Here is a 21,352-nt window from a genome sequence, read left to right as displayed (position 1 = left end):
TCAAAGCCCTATCCCAGGTCAATACCTACCCCTGCAGAGTTCCTTCTGTGCCTGGCCACCTGTATGCAGTTCCTAGACTTGTCGTATTTTGACTCTCGCTACCCAGCAATACTGCTGGTTTAGGTATGACTACACTTTTTTGTAGGCAACTGAGTCACTCCCACAACAAGTCACCAATTTCGGCCTAATACTCCCAGCTCACAAGCAGTACCTCACCAAAACTCACAAAGCAAAGGTGATTTCTGGCAACCTTATGCACGGACTCTAGATTAGACCTCTCAGGGAAGTCGTGGTGGAACGTAAGTTACCCTTTTCTTTAATTAGGATCAATTCTCATACAGACATGGGCAATGAAGGAGATTCAGGAGAGTTTTCAATAGATTTATTGAAAAGATTGCAATCTACGATAAAATGCATGTGCTGCAATGATTAGGATAATGAACAGAACAAGCAGAATGGTGAAGATAAAAGTTGTGTATATAAAATCCAACACCATCTTACAAAAAACATCAGATATAAAATTCCTAAGCGAGAAAGCCAACTTTTCCACCCTAGTGAGAGCTAGGTATGATAAACCTAATCTGCTGGTACTAAGTCCATGGAGAAGTGCTCCCCAACCCTTTTTACCTTGGAATGAGGTCTCTAGGTCAGACTCCGTGGGCATACAAAGGCTGAGTTCTGCAGCAAGGTGACTTGCAGCATAGATGGCATCTGGAAGGAACCCCTCTAATGACCTTGTCCGTGTGAGGTGTATTTAGACAGATCATGTAAGATCCCTGATGCAGGTATGTTCCTAAACAACTGAATATGACACAGACTTGTGTCGGCAATTGCATAAACAATCCCTAACAAGTGTGCATGATGTTCCTATCACATGTAACTGAGAATGGGACAGGATGGCAATACCTACGTGTATCACTGATAGTGACACAGATAATGACGCCTTCTCAGAATGGTACTAATAATGAAAATCAAAACATTTCTTATAAAATATAAGCAATGAAAAAAGCTAAAGAAAATAATAAAGTAAATGGAATAAAACAGAGCGTGCTAAATGGGTAACAGGTCACTAGGTGATAGGGGCACAGGCCTGCAAGCCAGAGGATAAGCTGACTCCTGTGTTCCAGAGGAAAACTAAAATGGATTCATCACAGACTGTGCATGGCAGCAGTCTTCCATGCACAGTCCTGTGCAACCAGCGAATTACATCTTGCCCTTGCTGCGCCGCTGCAGTGGCCTTATCCTAAAAGTCAGACACTGACAGTAGACATGCAAAGTCAATTTGCCATGAGTTTACAGTGGGTGAGTTACAGGATATGAGGCACCACCACAGTAAAAAGTCTCAAACCAGGTGATCAAAAAGCCAACATCCTGGGTGCAAATTCTGGTTTTGGCCAGATTATAAGAAACATATACACAAATACCTTAAAAAACATTTCCTTTGTTGATTGAAACAGTATTCGTTCACCTTTCTATATTCATGGATAACAACGATTATGAAAATAGTGCTTTTAAATTTCAGAACTTTCATTTTGAAGGGCACACGTCTCTCCAAGGGCCTAAATTTATTCTTAACTGGTAATAAAAGGAATTCTTCGGCAGCACAGGGACGTTACAAATGCTCACATCGCATAAAACGCACATGAACGAATAAACCATTAAAATCTAGAAATAATGATTTACACCAGACTAAATCAAAGTCAGAAGTATTACAATACAACAGTCAAAATAAATAACTGCTTCTGGCGGTTTAAATTACCGTACTTTAAGCATCATTTACTTCAATGCTTTGATATAATGCGCTGTTCCCACAACCGCTTATGGCCCAGTTACATTAGTTAGACTTTCTGGGTATAGAGAGAATGAGGGCATCACTATAAGTGACTGTTCTATTCTCTATGTGAGTTGACAGTGGCGTACGTATCGAGAGTGCAGAAGGTGTAGTTACACCAGGGTTCAAAGATCCGTGGGGTCCACTGTAACTCCTTACAGCTTTCTGTTAACCACCAAAATATGGAATGGGTATGGGGGAATTTTCTTTGGTTGCATTAGGGCCTATTACGCTATCTACTTTCACCTTAGTGACTTTATTATTTGCGCTAGATGAATTGATATTAGGTCAAGGAAGAGGCATAAAGGATATATCTTTTAACAGTAAAGGGCCTGATGACACAAACTGTACACAGTTGCAAGAATTGTTGTTTTGTGCCTTTGTTGCTTCTTCCCTAAAATAGAACAGAGCTACTAGGTTTTGCTTCTATACTTACTGCACAAAGATTTTTACAACAGCTGAAAAATTGGGCTACAATATTTTTTCTCTATTTTGCTCTGTTGAGCTATCTATAGAGCAAATGTTTTTCCACGTTTAATGCACGAAAGATGACAAGTTTTAGAAGCAATTCAAATTCTCTCCACTTATGACCCAGATGCAGCATGAAAAGGGAAAAATCTGATTATTTCCATTTTAACAAGATACATTTATAGACTGCGTTTTGACTTTATATAATACATTATTATAAAGAAAGTTGTTATAGGTAAACGGCCTGCCTTATTTACGCCGTTGTTTGCGAATTTGTTTTCTCCATATTGTACTGTAATACAAATATCCGTGAGCAAAACATATGGGCGGCGTGGGGGCAGTGGGGGGGGGGGGGGGGGGCGGTTGGTTTGCTTCCTTTGTATCATGAGATGCAAAAACAGTGCAAAAGATCACTAGATTTATTTTTACCGATTTATGTAATCTCTCCCCGAACGCTGATCTGCCGAGAATGGTAGATATAAATGTGGAGATGGAAAACATTCTTAATTCAGGTGAGAATTCTGCCTTTATTTATGATGGTTGACGTTTGATAGGGTAAACATTGCTGTCTAATGTCATCCACAACCAGACTGATTTGATACCAGTTCTTCCTTTGGTTGTGATATCATCAGTGTCATTATTTCACAGAGACATATTCCAAAATCTGTTCTTCAAAAGTGTTCCACAGATGTACGTGTTTTTCTTCATGCTCATGTGACTGAGCATAAACGTCGGAAACAAGTCTAGAAATCTCTACAAATTTCTAAATTTAGTAATTGTGGCAAAATAGAAGGCGCCATTTCGCAAAGAGTTGATTTTGTACTTCTTTGACTCAAGGGAGCGTACTACGTGTGCTACACAGACGTTTCCATACAACCACTGGTGGATTAACCTCATAACATTTGTAGAGAGGGATTTGTGTCAAAAGTATATGCCTCCTTGAGAAAGAGTAAAGTTATGGGTGTTTTTTTCCTTAAAATGTTACTAAATTTGTATGTGTGCTGTACTGTACAGCACACATACAAAGTTATAAAAATATTAAATTATGTTAAAGCACTCCATTTTGTACTGGAGTGGTACCCTTTCGGTACAAAACCTGTCCTAGAAATCAGGCACACAATCTTGCACTATTGTGCAAGGGTGTGTGCTTGGCACAAAGGAGCAAAAAGAGTGCGAGCATTGGGTAAGAGAGGCAGTACAATATCTTAGTAGATGTGATACTGTCCTGCTCTCTCCCTTTGTCACAATGTAGCAGAGCAACAAAGGGGAATACTTGCAAGCCTCTAGTACCATCATTCTTTTTACTCTAATGTAGCGTTAGGAAGGCTTTTTTTGCCGCACCATATTTACAAATTGGCGCAATGCTTGCATTACACCACTTTGCAACCCCTTTTACCGCATTATGCCTTGGCTAGGCATAATGCATGCAAGGGGGACATTCCAGCAATAGGAGGCCCACAAATTGGTGCAGTGAAATCTAAAAGATTTCACTGCACCATTTTTGGCATCATTGTTAACGCCTGCTCAAAGCAGGTTTTAAAATGACACACCCATAGAAACCTATGGGCCTCCTTGCACTTTGCTGCACTAGCCTCAAACCTTTTGAAGTTAGTGCAGCAAAGCATCACAATAGCATCAAAAATATTGATGCTATTGGCCTAACGACTGACCTGGTGCTCCGTATTGTTAAATGTGGCGTACTCATGGTATCGTTAGGTGGGGCAAGGTAGACACAAGAAAACGGGCGCATCAGCACTGACGCACCAGTTTCTTGTAAATATGCCCCAAATGTTGCTGTACTGTGTTGCACCACTTTTTAATGAAATTGCCACCCCTTTTAGTTTATTCTTAAATCAAGTTTAGACACATTTACACAATAAACATCAGCAAAATCATGGTCAGGTCGTTATCTATTTTCCATAAGAAATGTTTTTTAAATTGTTAGGCTAAGCAAACCAGTATATATTTCTTGCAGAAATTAAAAACAATTACAAAAGAAAAACAAAATAATTTTTGAGCATACCATGCCTCCTTAGGTAGATCATGTGGATTCTTTATCTAGTCCATAATTTTTGATAATTTCCTATCTCGCTGAGCTGTTTACTGCAATAAAATGCATTCATCAAAGCGTAAAAACTTTCAGTGTTCGGATTACATCTACTACCTTTAGTGCTTCTATTTTTCAACACATGATAACTTTTGATGAGGACTTATTTACTACCATATTACGTATTAAAGTGGTATACTATTTTGCAACAGTTCTTTTTGGGGTGGCCAGTGATGCCAAAACCAGTAAAGCATACCGTTCTTGATGTTCTTGTCTAGAGACAAAATGCAATAATTTATTTTTACTACTGCAAACAACATTGACAACATCTAAAAGAAAATGATCAAAATGGATCAGCAAATATGTGCTATGCTATTAATACATTAATGGATATTTTCACACACCACAGGCAATATCTTTACCCAGGCACTTTAGACATTTGTACTAAAATAGCTTTAGACTTGCACTGTTTGTCACCAGTTACTCGAGACATGGATATTTGAAACAAGAGTAGCTGGGTAAAGGAGGTCTCATCTCAGAAGCATCCAAACATATTTCACACCAATTTATATCTATATATTTGACCAAGAACCCTTTTCACGTATAGACGTTGGATCACATCTTGGATCACATCTTTCTGAGTTTCAGGTCTCATACAGCACACAAGACAAAGGTTGAATGGCTTCAAATGGGTCTGTTATGCAGTGTGACGGTCTTTCTGTGAGAAAAATAATTTAGAACCGGAACCCAGTTGCCGGTCCTTTCATGTTTCTATGGAGACAGTATTCTGATGGTTGGTGTCTCTTAGAACCCTTTGAATTCACTGTAGAAACGGTAGAAGAACACCTCATCAGGGTCACTTCTTAGCAAACTCTACTGACTTCTGTTACTCATCTGCACCACACTCATTACCTGCTACTCCTTCTGCAAGACATTCAAATCTAACACCCCATCATGTTTAGCAATTAAGAATGAAACATTTGCTCTTAATCAAATTGTGTATCATCACTATCACCAAACTGGAAATTTGAAAATGCAGAAGGAGAAAAAGAGATGCTAAACTTTCTCCTGCTATTTTCCTAGAATCTAGAATGCCCTTCAAATCCAGATCCCCAAAACTTATTTTTTTTCCATTTCCACAAGAAGTTGACAGCCCATCTCTTCAAGCAACACTATTGGCTGAATAGAACTTGGCGAATGGGTTACTCATTACAACATCATGGATAGTCTGTCTACCTTATTGCTAGTGCCATATGAAATTATGCTCTTGTAATAAGGTGGATGAATATCCGTCATGTTGTGATGGAGTAACCTCTTTGCCACACTCCTAATCATGCCCTTTATTATGTGGAACCATCTGGATGCCAGATCCTAAAGAGTTCTTCTTCCCATCCCTCGCCTCTACCACCTGCAATTCTGCCACTTCTCTGGCTCTGCTGATTCTTCCATTAAGCCTTTATACAGAATCCTTACACTCTAATTGCCCACAGACCTAATGCAATATCCCCGCTTCACCCTCCCCTCTTCCTATTCAATTTCACAACCTTCTGTGAACTGAAGATCACGGCTATCAATAGCCAAGCAGGTGTTAGTCACCCAAAAGAGAGCTTGTTCTTTGTTAACAAATCAGAGTACAGGGGTTACATTTCCTTGCTTGCACACCCTTTGTATTCAGAACTGTCTTATTTTCTAGCTAAAATCACATTATACGGGTAAACACTATTTGGGTAATACTTACTAATATTGAAATAAATGCTTGATAAACCTATAATGAACTCCTACAGTTTCTAGAGATTCCTGCTAAAATTCTACTTTATTTTCAAACTGTCCAACATTCTTTTCAGCAATTGTTTCCAGCATTCAATGACCTCACTCACGTCCACATCCTCTTCGTACTCCTTTGCTTTCTTTGCTAATAACCTGTTTCACTGCTGGCACTCTGCATAAAAAAATCAGCCATAAATCTGGATTGACCTCTCTGATGTTATCAATCTATTATTTAATAAACCTAAACTGAACAGTCATATTTTATATCACCCTATCAATGCGGAAGGTGCAAAAATTAAAAATGACTGTTGTTTCCTTATTCTAGTATCTGCCCATTGTTATTCCCAACTCACTACTCACCTTGCAGAATTAACTCTACAGCTGTCTCCTTTGCTTAACATCCAAGAGCTTGCTCACTGCCTTATTTTGAAACATATAATAACTGGTTTGGCATTTTTAATGATTGGCATTTATAAGTAGCTGACATGTTGGATTCACAGCAGTAGGTGTCCATCTTCTACTGTCAGTCTTGGATCAACTTATTGATACATTCAGTGAAGCTGCTTCCAGTCATAATCGCTCTGCCAATGCTCTGTGATTCCCATGTTCTTCAATGTCCATCATTTGTGAAGTACCCTTGTGGCTCCTTTTCTGTGGTGTTTCCTCAACAGCTTATCCATGAAAGGGATCAAGTATGTTGATGTCCATTAACAATTTGTAGAACAACTCATCTGGCTGAGTATTTAGCTTGAGAAAACGATAAATACTAATCATACGGTTTCGGTACAAACATTTCTGTTTAAGTCCAAATTATTCAAAACCTAATTTATGAATTGAAACATTGGATTCACAGTTGTCTGCAAGGCCAGTAGCTTGGTCAGTGTGTCCTAGGCCCTAGTGTAAGGAAGGAAATGGGTCCCCTTGGCTGCTGTCTGAATTATAAAATACAGCAATATTCAGTATTTAGTGGGCCCCCGGAGGCCTCCGTTCCTCGGTGCCACTGCACCGGGTGTGCCATTGAAACCTATGTCCCTGGCCAAGCCTGAAATACAGAAACCTAGTTGATATCAGAAAGGAGCCCCCATTGCCCATGATGACGGTATCATCTGTATTCTGCCTCAAAATGATCTATTCAAAGCATGTGGTATACTAATATTGTGAGCCCACCATCTCACCACATACAGCAGATGGAGGTTACAGGGGAAGATCCAAAACATTTGTATGTATTTGTTCTGAACCAATATCAATATTTAAAACCTCTCCATAGTGCCTCCTGTGTTTCATTTGCAATATCAAGCAGTTGCAACTGACTTGCTGTTGTCAAACTCTTGAAAAACATCGAAACGTATATTTTAGCAATACCGTTTTAATTTTTCTCCTTAGTTACAATTGCAAGATGCTTTTTGTTAGAAATGGGGCCTTTGGTTGGCAATCAGGTTACCCCCTGTCCAAGCAAGGACCCTCACTCTAGTCAAGGTAAGTCACACACAATCCCAATTACCCTGTGCCCACCCTCTAGTAGCTTGGCACTGACCAGTCAGGCTTACCTTAGAAGGCAATGTGTAAAGTATTTGTGCAATAAATCAAGCAATAACACAGTAGAACACCACAATAAATCCACCACACAGTGTTTAGATAAACATATAGGCCCTCATTTTAACCCCGCCTGCCAAGGTTGAACCACCAAACGGCCGCCTTTGTGGTAGCAAACCCGCTGGCTGCATTTCAACATCCCTGCTGGGCCGGCGGGGATGTGGGCCATAACATTGCAGCCGGCTCCTAATGGAGCCGGCAGCAATGTGGCGGTGCGGCGGGTGCAGAAGCACCCGTCGCGCTTTCCACTGTCTGCCAAGCAGACAGTGGAAATCGCGATGGGGCTGTGCCTGGGGGCCCCGCGAATCCCCTTACCGGAAGCCTTTCCATGGCGGTGTCTAACGCCATGGACAGGCTGGCGCTAAGGGGAGTCAAAATCCCCAAGGCAGCGCTGCTTGCAGCACTTCCCTGGCGGATTGTGACCGCCGGGACCGCCATGGTGGTATACCGCCGGTCCCCGCGGTGTGACCGCGGCGGTACCTCTCCGGTCAAAATGTGGCATTTCGTACCGCCGGCCTGTTGGCGGTACGAACGCCACTTTAACCCTGGCAGTCGGTGACCGCCAGGGTTAAAATGAGGCTCATAATATTTATCTTGATAAATGCAGGTCAAAACGAGTAAAATGCAATAAGTAGATTTTGGAATATCACTGTAAAAATGATATAAAGTGTCTTTAGTCTTTAAAAAGCAATAAATGACTCTTGAAAGCATAAAGGGCCTGGTTGGCGTTCAAAATCTCCCCAAAGAACCGCAGTGGAGGAGATGCGTGGAAAACAGGGAGGTGTGCGTCGATTTCTCAGGCCGCACATGGCGATGCGTTGTTTATTTTTCACGCAGGGAAGGCTTTGCGTCGATTTCCGGCGCTCGGTCTTGGATCCTCTTCGGGTTGCGGGGTTTTCGGACACCCCGGGGACGATGTGTTTAAATCTGGCGCTGACAGGACGAAGTCACAGGGCCTTCATCGATCTGGTGGGCTTTGCGTGGAAATTTCTACCGCACTGCAGGCGCTGCATTGATTCCTCTCTCGAAGTCAGGCTGCATCGTTCTGGTTCAGCTGCGCGTCGATCCAGTAGGCCATGCGTCAAATTTCCGGGTACTACGCTGGCGCTGCATCGATCTTCTCATTGCGAAGTCGGGCTGTGTCGTTCCAGTTCTGCATGTGGTGAATTTTTCACCAGGATGCAGGCTGTGCATCGAGTTTCGCCGCACAGGGAGTTCTTTTAGCAGGAATGAAGTCTTTTTGGTCCTGAGACTTCAGGGAACAGGAGGCTATCTCTATTCAAGCCCTTGGAGAGCACTTCTCAGCACAGCCAGGGAGAAGCAAGGAAGCAGGGAAACAGCAAGGCTGCAGTCCTTCACAGAAAGCAGTCAGGTGAGTTCTTTGGGCAGGCAGGCAGTTCTTCTGGGCAGGTTGCAGATTCTGGTTCAGGTTTTCTTCTCCAGGAAGTGTCTGTGACAAGAGTGTTGTTGAACTTTTTTGTGCTTATGCTGGGTCATCCCCAATCTTTTTGCCTCCTGCCTCCTATTTTTCTGACCTGTTGCTGTTGGCTTTTGAACTCTGAGCAGTTTACCACTGCTAACCAGTGCTAAAGTGCATATGCTCTCTGTGTAAATTGTATGGTTGATTGGTTTATCCATGATTGGCATATTTGATTTACTAGTAAGTCCCTAGTAAAGTGCACTAGAGGTGCCCGGGCCTGTAAATCAAATGCTACTAGTGGGCCTGCAGCAGTGGTTGTGCCACCCACATACATAGCTCTGTAATCATGTCTCAGACCTGCCGCTGCAGTGTCTGTGTGTGCAGTTTTAACTATAAATTTGACTTGGCAAGTGTACCCACTTGTCAGGCCTAAATCTTCCCTTTTCTTACATGTCAGACATCCCTAAGTAAGGCCCTAGGTAGCCCCAAGGGCAAGGTGCAGTGTATGGTTAAGGGAGGACATATAGTAATGTGTTTTACATGTCCTGACAGTGAAATATTGCTAAATTTGTTTTTCACTGTTGCAAGGACTGTCCATTTCATAGGTTAACATGGAGGCTACCTTTAAATCTGATTAAAGTGTAGATTCCCTTTGGGAGCAAATGGACATGTGGAGTTTGGGGTCTCTGAGCTCACAATTTAAAAATACATCTTTTAATAAAGTTGGTTTTAAGATTGTGTGTTTGAAAATGCCACTTTTAGAAAGTGGGCGTTTTCTTGCTTAAACCATTTCTGTGACTCTGCCTGTTTATGGATTCCCTGTCTGGGTCAGTTTGACAGTTGGGCTGGTTGAACCTCACACTATACAGTGACAAAAAGGGAGATGTAGCCTGCATATCCTGATGAGCCATCTGTGCTAGGAGGGAGGGGAGGAGTGGTCACTCACACCTGAAAGGGCTGTGCCTGCCCTCACACAATGCACTCTTCAACCCCCTGGTAAGTGTCTGGGGCATGGCCCGGGCAAGGCAGCATTTCACATTCAAAAGAGACTTTACTTTGAAGTAGGCCTACTTCAAAGGAGAAATTGGGTATAAGAAGGGCACCCAAAACCACAGACTTTAGAACACTTCTTTAAACCAAGAGGAACCTCTGCCTGGAGAAGAGCCGAAGAGCTGAGGAAGAAGAGCTGCCCTGCCTGTGACTGTGCTTTGTGGAGCTATCCTGCAGTTGCTGCTTCTGCCAGAGTAAGAGGGCAAAGACTGGACTTTGTGTGCCTTCCATCTTGAGAAGAAATCTCCAAGGGCTTGATTTAGAGCTTGCCTCCTGTTGTTTGAGGTCTCAGGGACAGCAAAGACTTCTCTCTGCCAGTACCTGGAGTCTCTGGCGAGACTCCTACTCTGCCCTGTGGTGCCCATCCAGTTCCTGGGACCCTGAAAGGAGAAGCTGGCAGCCTAAAGAAAAGGAAATCCACGCACAGAGTGGCTTGCGGGGAAAAGATTGACGCTGAAGAAATCGATGCTCGCCAGAAACGTGACCAAAGGATGGATGCACGGAGCAGGAGAAACGATGCGCAGCATCGCTGACAGAGACTCGGAGATCGAAACCCGTGCTACGTGGTTTTTGAATCATCGTGTGGCTGGATTCCGACACAAGTACAGCTGGGCGTGTAAAAAGAACGCAAGGCCTGCCTGGACCCGAGAGTGCTGACCGGATCGACGCAAGGTCCCGCTCGTGAGTGGAATCGACGCATCGCAAGCCCTTTTTGATACACACTTGCCTGTGCTGGGTTATTTTTGATGTACCAAATGTACTTTTTCACGCTAACAGTGTTAGTGTGCGTTTAAAACTACTTAAAGACTCTTTTTGCATTTTTCTTAATTACTTGACTTGTGTATTGTGGATTTTTGTCGTTTTGGTCTTGTTTTGTTTAGATAAATATTTCCTATTTTTCTAAACCTGTGTTTTATTCTTTTGTAGTGTTTTCATTAAGAGACTGTGTGTTTTGGCACAAATACTTAACACCTGGCACTATGAAGTTAAGCCTACTGTTCTACCAAGCTACCAAGGGGGTAAGCAGGGTTAGCTGAGGGTGATTCTCTTTTACTCTGACTAGAGTGAGGGTCCTTGCTTGAACAGAGGGTAACCTGACTGTCAACCAAAGACCCAATTTCCAACAAGTGTCTTGTCAAGCAGTGTCTAAGTTGGCAGGCTCAGAGACCCTGCTGAAATACCCAAATGTGCCTTCGAAGTGGGGGATACTTCAAAGAGTAGCTTAGAAGTGCACAAGATCCCCTTTCAGTTCCATCCTGTCTGCCAGGATCCCAGTATGGGGTGTGGCAGTCCTTTGTGTGAGGGCAGGCTACTGTCCTTTGACATGTAAGTGCAGGCCCTCCACTCTCCCAGCCCAGGAAGACCCATTCAATATGCAGATGTGTGCAAGTGTAACTGAGCATCCTGTGTTTGGTGTTGTCTGAGTGAATGCACAAGGGAGCTGTCTACTAAACCTAGCCAGACGTGGATTGGAAGGCAGAGAAATGTTCACTTTCTAAAAGTAGCATTTCTAAAATAGTAATATAAAATACAACTTCACCATTAAGCAGGATTTTGTATCATCATTCTGACCATACTAAATATGACCTGGCTACTCCTTTCAGACCAGGATCTACCTCTCAAAGAGTATATGAGGGTAGCCCTAAAGCTATCGTATGAAAGGAGCAGGCCTCACAGCAGTGTGAAAACGAATTTAGGAGTTTTAGATTACCAGGACATATAGAACACACATGTTCATGTCCTGCCTTTTACCTACATAGCACCCTGCCCTTCAGGCTACCAAGGGCCTACCTTAGGGTTGACTTATATGTAGAAAAAGGGGAGTTTAAGGCTTGGCAAGTACTTTTAAATGCCAAGTCGAAGTGGCAGTGAAACCGCACAAACAGGCACTGCAGAGGCAGGCTGGAGACATGGTTAGGGGGCGAGAGAGCATAAGCACTTTAGCACTGATTAGCAGTTGTGAAGTGTGCAGAGTCCTAAAACCAGCAAAAACAGTGTCAAAAAGTGGAGGGAGGCAGGCAAAAAGTTGAGGGTGGCAACCATAAGGCTGTCAGGTCTAACAGCATTCAACAAAACATAATTTTGAATTTCACCTTAAACCTTCCGTTTTATGAGAATAATTATATAGGCAATTGTGCAAGAAATTACAAACATATTTAAAATTTGTTTTTACATTGGAATTCTTTTAGATATTTCTCCACAGTTATGACAGAACAAGGAAAAACATTGAAGATAGAAGCCCAGCAATATGCTACCACACGCTCTTAAAATATGCCTATTTAGTCTGTTGTTTAATATCTATTAACTACTACTGCTATCATCCAAGAAACAGTATATGGCAATGCCTAGCCATGGTGTTCTCCAAGGAATAAATAAGTCAGCGTATGACCTCTTGCATAATTACTTTGACCAGTGGTTCAGCAGACACATGTGACTCACATATAACACTCATTTTTCTGATGGGATCGAGCTATCAATAAAACACCAGGTGCAATGGCACCAAGACACAGGAGTGTGAGGTCCCATCTGCACCACAGTTAATTGACAGCACCCTTGTGCATTTCACTCAGACAACCCCAAACACAGGATGCTCAGTCACACCTGCACACATCTGCAAACTGAATTGGTCTTCCTGGGCTGGGAGGGTGGAGGGCCTGACACATTTGAAAGGACAGTGGCTTGCCCTCACACAATGGACTGCCAACCCCCTTACTGGGAGCCCAGCAGACAGGATGGAACTGAAAGGGGACCTTGTGCACTTCTAAGCCACTCTCTCAAGTCTCCCCCACTTCAAAGGCACATTTGGGTTTTAAACTGGGCCTCTGACCCTATAAACTCAGATACTTCTGAAGTCAGACACTTCTGGACAGATCAAGATACTCCTTGGGACAGACACTCTGCCCCAGAACCTGCAACCTGCCAAGAGGAACTGCCTGGCTGCCCAAATGAGTCACCTGGACTGCTTTCTGAGAAGGACTGCTGCCTTGCTGTTGCCCTGCTGCCTTGCTGCTCTCCAAGGGCTTGGATTGAGCTTGCCTCCTGTTTTCTGAAGTCCCAGGACCAAAAAGACTTTATCCCTTCAAAGAACTCCTTGTGCAGTGAAAGATCGACACACAGCCTGCCGGAATCGATGCAGAGCCTGCATCACTGTCAGAAAATCACTGTACGCCGAACTGGAATGATGCAGCCCGGGTTCCAAGAGGGGATCGATACAGTGCCAGCACTGTGACCGGAACTTTGATGCACGGCCTACTGGATCAACGCACTGCTGAGCCGGAACGGCGCAGCCTGACTTCCTGGGAAGAAGAATCGACGCAGCGCCTGCCATGTGACAGACATTTCCCCGAATCACCCACCGGATTGATGCAGCTCCTGTGACTTCATCCCGCTCGCCCAGATTTCTCCGCATCGAAGAAGAAACCGATGCACACCTCTGTTTTCCACACATCTCTTCCTCTGCGGTCCCTTGTGGATAATTTAAATGCAAACCAGGTACTTGGTGCTTGCAAGAGACCCTTTTGGCTTTTAAGAACTTAAGACTCTCTTTATCATTTTCTAAAGTGATATTTCAACATGTATTTATTAAATCTTGATTGTTGTGACCTGCATTTAACCAGATAAATATTCTATCTTTTTCTAAATCTGTGTGGTGTTTTTATGTGGTGTTTATACTGTGTTATTGCATTATTTTTTGCACAAATACTTTACACATTGCCTTCTAAGTTAAGCCTGACTGCTCAGTGCCAAGCTACCAGAGGGTGGGCACAGGATAATTTGGATTGTGTGCGACTTACCCTGTCTAGAGTGAGGGTCCATGCTTGGACTGTCAACCAAAGACCCCATTTCTAAAATGAAAAAAACTATTTAAATGTACGCTTTGTGGAGATCCACATAGCCGGCCTTAACCTCAGTTTCAGTTCCATTATTGAGACAGTTGTATATCCGTCTCATTCAGAACATCATCGCCCAGAACTCATTATAAGCTAGTATCCTTATGAGATGTATAATTTTTTTTGCCTTGGTGATGAACAATTCATAATTACATCTCATCAAATTGGACCATTAATGAAAGGAGGCATACCTACGCTCAAGGCTTTAGGTGGATCGGAAGACATTTAAAAACACTTGTACTTTAAAACCTTTAACAGAGGCGACATCAACTTCAAAGCGTTGACTGAGGCAGCATATTATTGTTTGATCCGTGAAAGTGCCATAAAGCGTTTAAATCCATTCTGAGCTTCTTTGCATACAAACTGAAAATCTTGATTGATTCAAGCACTGAGAGAAAAGATTATGTACAGAAATAATTCTCATTTACAAATGCCAAGCACTTGTTGATGTGCTTTGAGTACATTTCTATAGATGAAGGACTGAACTCTCTTTCTTTGTAGTGAGAAGGTCTATTCGAGCTGCCACAGAGTATAAAAAAAAGTAATTGTACATAGACAAACTTTTGGTCAATAGGCTTCATCCATTGATATATTAATAATTACCATTTCCATTTTGCTTCTGCCCACCACGGCATACAGCATTGATTAAGGGACAGACCACTTTCCCCATTGGCTTCCTTTACTGTGAGTGACTGTGCAAAGTCTGGACACATCCTTCACATCAGCCTAAATATAGTCCCCTAGCGCCACCTTGCGACACATTGACGCCATTATTTGGCGCTACTCCTGCAGAGTACATCAATAGTGTCATGAAAACTGATACTATTACCCCCCACCCAGCGCCATGGTGTGCTGCATTTTAAAAACGGCGCATACATGGTGGCGGTAGGGGGCTGCTTAGGGGCACAGGGAAAGTGGTGCTCACTCGGTGCAGCGCTACTTTACATAAATATGGCCTATAGTTCTTTACTTTTCAGTGACAAAGCTGGCCCAAAGTCTGCTTTTTATTTTTATTTTTATTACCTATAAAGGCTGCCTGCTTTAAAGACTTGTAGGTCACTAGTTAGTGGCAATTTCAATTTCACATCCTTTTATCATGGAGTAACACTGTGACATTCTTGAGTGCTGCATTCAGTGTAGCTCAATCATGTCCCCTTCACAAAAAACAACTAAATACAAGGCACAACTAAATGAATTATGACTATAAAAAGAGTGATATAATATAATGTTCTTAAGATTTAAGTATCTATTGCTCGGAAATGGCAGCCTCGTTAAGGTGGTAATTTTCATATTATTACTGTACCACATGCTAGCAATAAAAAAGGCTTAGAAAAATAGGTAAATCACACCAGCTTGTCAAGGCTATGCCTATTGGATTTGCCAGTGCTTACTTGAAAAATTATGGGAAACACCCGGAACAATGACTCCGAAACCACAAAGTCGTGGAAACGAAAGCGAAACAACGGTTTTGTTTTCCACGACTTCCTGGTTTTCGTACCTCAACCACGCATTTCTGAACCACGTACATGCGTTGTTAAGGCACAGAAGAAGGGAGTTGGAGTCAACACAGTGAAGGAGGAGGTACGTTGGGCTGGGACTGCGGCTGTTTTTTTGGGGTGGTGGGGGGCTTGGGTGATTAGGGTTTGGGAGGGTCAGGGTTTAGGTTTTAGGGGTGGGTTGGGGGTTGGGGTGTTTAGGATTTAGGGGCCGGAGTGGGGATTTGGGGTATTTTTAGTTTGGTTTAGTTTAGTTAGGGGAACTAGCGTCAACATTTTTGACTCTAGTTCGGAGCTTTGCAGGATTAGCATCAAAAACTTTGATGCTAATCCTGCAAAGCCATTTGAGGCCAATTGTAAACAATTGTGTGCCCCCTTTTATTGCCTGCTCTGAGCAGGCATTAAAAGTGCCAAAATAAATGATGCAAAGAAATCTTTTAGATTTCTTTGCACCATTTTCTTTGGTGCCACTAACAGGGGAATGCCCCCTTTGCATACATTATGCCTGCCACAGGCATAATGTAGAGCAAAGGGTTACAAAGTGCCTCAATGTATGCATTGCTCCACCTTGTTAATTTGGCGCTGTGGTTTTGGCTTTGTTGGACCACATTAGCGTAAAATAAATGATGCTAAAGTGGCACAAGGAGGTGCTACAGGCTCTTAAATCATCCCCAATGTATTCTCATATGTGAATAAAACATTTATGTCACATGGTTTAAAACCATAATCATTACTCTTTGCAGACAGCGAAATGCTCCTAGGGCATGATTACTAGTTTAGGTGTTATTTATCAAGCATGATAAAAAGAAATACCTCGGAGTATGTTATTGCATGCAATAAACAACACCGATTACAGGTTTGTGGGGAAGTTATGTAACACATCTCATAATTATCAGATGTGTTAACTGAATCACTAGTATTCAGGGCCCTAGACTACAGTGCAAAATATCTGTAGTCCATACCCTGAAGTTGATTCCTAAATTTCTTATTTGAAAATTAAAATCCAATAAATGTTTTTATTCAAAACTGATTTCACTGTTTTTCATCTGTAAACAGTTTAGCTTAATTCATGCACTTACCTTTGTACAAATTATTGTATGTTTGATGTGCGCACTTACTTTCACATTCTTTACACGTGCTGATTCCCCGTTACTAGATGGCCGCCCACCTACCATTGCCTGTAATCCCTTTTTCTTCATCACCAGGTAAATAAAGACCTCCTTCACAATAGTTATCCAGTCACTGGTCAAATGATACATAATCTCCGCTGTTGAGCCTACTGCCGGTTAAACAGCAGAGATAATGTACTATTTGCCAGTCACTTTCTAAATAGCAGTGAATGTGTTCTATTTGGGCGATAAACAGGTAGCCACTTCCCTAATATATACATAGACATATTCATACAGTAAAAGCATGAATACTGTCTTCTTTCAAAAGTCTCAAACATGTCACTCTTCCCTCGTCTTCTTAACCAAAGGACAAATAAAGGATATTAAACGAAAATAAAGAAACGGCTTCCAGGTCACAAAGCATTCTTTTTAAATTGCTTTCCTTGTTCATAAATGATTTGAAAGAGTTAAAACTCTTTCCTCTGTTTTTAAAGAAAATATAAGAAGTACCTGCATAAAACCAACCCTGAATCGGTGTTACAATTGTATTCTAAGGGAATAAATTAAAAGGCTAATAGGTTCACATACAAAATTATAATTACCACGCTTAATAATAGTACATTTATGAAAATACAATACGAATAATAATAATAATAATTCATATAAACATATGTGGAGAGGAAAAAGTACTAAATCTCTGCTAAAAGAGAAGCAACCAAAAGGGTGTGATGCAGCCTTCGTGGGCATATATTTTAATTTCAATCGTTCTAGTTGCTTAGCAACGGTTATTATTGTTCTATCATGCTGCTAACAATATGGCAATAAAGAGATGCTGGAAATTAGATGAGTCTCTGTTCTTGACATAAAATCAGGTGGTGCCTACTTGAGAACCTTTTAATAACAATCTGCTTTGGGGTTATAAGCATGGTATACAAAGGCATGCATATATAAACTGAGCCATGGCAGTTTGTTAATTCTCTTTGAGGTAGGTTTGTAGTCGGCATGGTTTTTTTAAAAAGGCAGTAGCTACCTCTGCCACAAGTAACTTGAGAAAACATATAATACATAATATTGTGGGAATTATTGAACTATGATAAACTGAAAAATGAATGTTTGTTGACGCCTTGCGGGTGCATGAAGCTCCCTGTATTTCGACTGCTGATGTTCTAACCCCTTGCCTTCCCTGTGTGGACATCTTGAGGAAGGAGTACAGGTGATGATGTCAGGGTTGTTGATTGGCATACTGGTCGCCCGAAGACTACTAAACCCAGAATGCGTGACAATTACTTTGTATCTGCCTTCTGTTATGAACCTAAAGATACAGTGTGTTTAAGGCCAAACGCTGGCAAAGCAGACTCGTCTGCAGCCAGGTAAGTGGCTGGACAAGGTTGAGTTTGTCCATACCTCTTTTCTGTGCATTGAAAAGCATGTGACTGTCATTAGTCACAGCTCTCCTTGTTTGTTTTAGGCTGAGTGTCCCATGATTTACTTTTTTTTTCTTTTCTTTTATATGTACCATGATAAAGATATTTGAGAAAAGGAACACTTCAGGGAAACTATGGACCTGTTTCTAAGTTTGCTGTATGTATACTCCGTTGCTCTGTGACACAGTATACATACCATCAACATAATGGTCTGCCTGCCAAATTTACATGTGGGAGGACCTTGAGTTTGGCTATGGGGATGACTACTCTGTCACTTCCATATCCAAACCCCTCCGATGGCCCAACGCAGTATGGGCTGACAGAAAAATGGCTGTATGACTGCCCACCCAATTACTGTCCGTCTGCGTCAGGCAAACCCTGGTTCTGAAGGACAGTAAAATTCAAACAATGCCCCCAACCCAGCTACGGGAGGTGACACCCATGGTGAGGAGAGTATTATTTTTTTTATTTTTAAAGAAGAAAATCTTGTTTTGGGATTTTGTTTTTCAAAATAAAAAAAGGAATGTGTTTGGTTCAGTGCTACGTCATGCTGATAGCCTTGTACCAAATAGCGATATACATTGCCAGGAACTCCAGTGACGACCCTTCCTGCCAATGTATTATAAATGACCACCTGCTTGGCAGTCATTCATACATTTTTCAGGTGGTCCCTCTACCAAGGGTCAGGGTAATTTACTCGGTCCTCATGGTGGAAAGCTATAGTGAAAATATAAATCAGGGTCTATCACCTCCCACAGACCCTAAAGGAAGGCCCACAATAAACATGGCTGCAATTAATAACCCGCTAAATGAGAAAAAATAAAACACCAGATGTAGAGCACCAAACACATCTTCTCAATCTCTTAGATGGTATGTTCTCCTCAGTGAGTGCGGAGGGCTCTGTTTGTGGAGGTCTCTGTCCTAGGTGAAAAGGTGTGAGGAAGAAGGGGGTAAATTGTAAATTTCAGCAACTCAAAGGTTGAAGTAATAAGCAAATAAAATGAAGGGTTTAGGCGAGCACATTTAAGTGCTAAAAGACACAATCATAAGATTAAGGGCCAAATGTAGCAAGCTTTTTGCACGTCGCAAACAGCGAATTTCACTGTTTGTGATGTACAAAAAGCACATCGCAAAGCACAAACCCCGTTTGGCGATTCGGTAACCTGGTTACCGAATCGCAAAACGGGTTTGCGACTCGCAATTAGGAAGGGGTGTTCGCTTCCTAATTGCGAGTTGCAGTGCAATGTAGGATTGGTTTGTGACCGCGAACGCTTGGCAAACCAATCGCATTTTGCACCCTTTTCAAATGGGTGGTAATCCTTTCGCAAAATGTGTGTGAATGGCACTGTAAACATTTTTTCAGAGCAGGCAGTGTCCTACGGGCACTGTAAACATTTTTTTCAGAGCAGGCAGTGGTCCGATGGACCACAGCCTGCTCTGAAAAAATGAAACGAAAATGTTTCATTTTTCGTTTTTGTAATACATCTTGTTTTCCTTCAAGGAAAACGGGCTGCATTAAAAAAAAAAATGCTTTATTGAAAAGCAGTCACAGACATGGTGGTCTGCTGTCCTCAGCAGGCCACCATCCCTGTGAGGGCCGCCATTCGCAAGGGGGTCGCAAATTGCAACCCACCTCATGATTATTCATGAGGTGGGCATTTGCGACCCCCTTGGGAATCGCAGATGGTGTCAGGGACACCATCCAACATTCGGATTTGCGACTCGCAAATTGCGAGTCGCTCTGACTCGCAATTTGCGGGTCGCAAATCTGAATGTTGCTACATGTGGCCCTAAGTCACTTGCTTTCACCCAAGATCAAGACACATCTACTCCTGTAGTACTATTGACAGAAAAGGAGCACATCTACCATATTGAAGCCTTGGAGTAAAAAAAGCATTGCACATGACCAACAACTGATACTGCAAGGCACAGTCAGAGTAATCCATTGATCCAAAGGAGAACACATTGGGGCATATTGACAAGGAAATGGCATAGGGCTGTGCCACAAGTCTTTTTTACTGCACTGCTCTATGCAAATTCAAAAGGGCAGGAATGCACTGTATTTACAAGATATAGTGCATTCCTGTCCTTTCAGCTAGCACACAATTTGTTGCCTACAAGTGTGTCTGCATTGTTGGCAGAATGCTTTTTATGCAGGAAGGGACACCTTTCCACACAAAAACAATCCATGGATGCTTTTTCCCCTTTCTATGTGTGCTGCACAGAGCAGCATGCATAAAAAGAGGAAAAATAAGGAGAAATAAATATATTTCTCCCTGTTATGCCTCCCTTGGGGAAGCATACAGTGTAGACACATTCTTAAGTTTACAGATCCTTGTAAATATGGGAATGCATCAAAACCCATGGGTGTTGCATGGGAAAACCCACAGCAACTCTCATGGAATCCCCCTGTGATGCAGTGCAAGCTAACACAGCGACTTGCTCTGCGTTGCGTTATACCATATCTACAAGGCAATGAAAAGCTACTTTGTGTAGCCTCATAGATATGGGTCTGCACTCTGCACCGCCAGCGCATCATAAAAAAAGTTATTCCCCAGTGGTGCAAGGAGCTTGTAAATAAGCCCCTTAATGTGGAAAAATATTTTTCTGTCTCAAAAATAATGTTTTATATATTATTTTTAATAGTTTAAATTCATATTTTCTTATTTCTTTTAAAAATGTAAACACGTACAAAATAGTCAGCATAGCTAAAATTAGTAGAGTACACATGTTGCAACAAAGCTTCATTCAAATTCAACATACCTGCTAAAGATGGGGGGTAGTGGAGTCAACGTTTGAGACTTCACCTCACCCATCAATGGGTGAATAGCACCACAACATCATTCAATCACACCCAGTGTCTGCCCACATAGGAAGGCAAGCCACAAACCAAACCAATATTTTACCCTGACAGTGAATGTTTTTGTTCTTTCACACTAAAATGTTACAGGTATTCAGATGAATCACCAGCCCAGCGAAACATTATATAAACTGTAGTCACTTGCACAAAGGCAATGTGTGGAAAATAGGTTTTGTACAATTTCTTAATTTCCTAATGTAGTGGAAGCCATCCATTGCATACATGCAGCCCTGAAGCCATCTTGCCACTGAGTACATCACTTTTTCAAAAAATCCTGCTGTCATTTCATCGGGCTTTTATACAACGCCAGAGCCTACTTCACTAATGTGTACACTGCCTTTCCTGGTTTGGCATAACTGAAGGTGTAGAGTGGATTTGTAAGAGTCCTGTATTGCTG

The sequence above is a fragment of the Pleurodeles waltl genome, chromosome 5 (genome assembly GCF_031143425.1).
Source record: "Pleurodeles waltl isolate 20211129_DDA chromosome 5, aPleWal1.hap1.20221129, whole genome shotgun sequence".
Classification (NCBI taxonomy): Eukaryota; Metazoa; Chordata; class Amphibia; order Caudata; family Salamandridae; genus Pleurodeles; species Pleurodeles waltl.
This window is presented reverse-complemented; position numbering follows the sequence as displayed.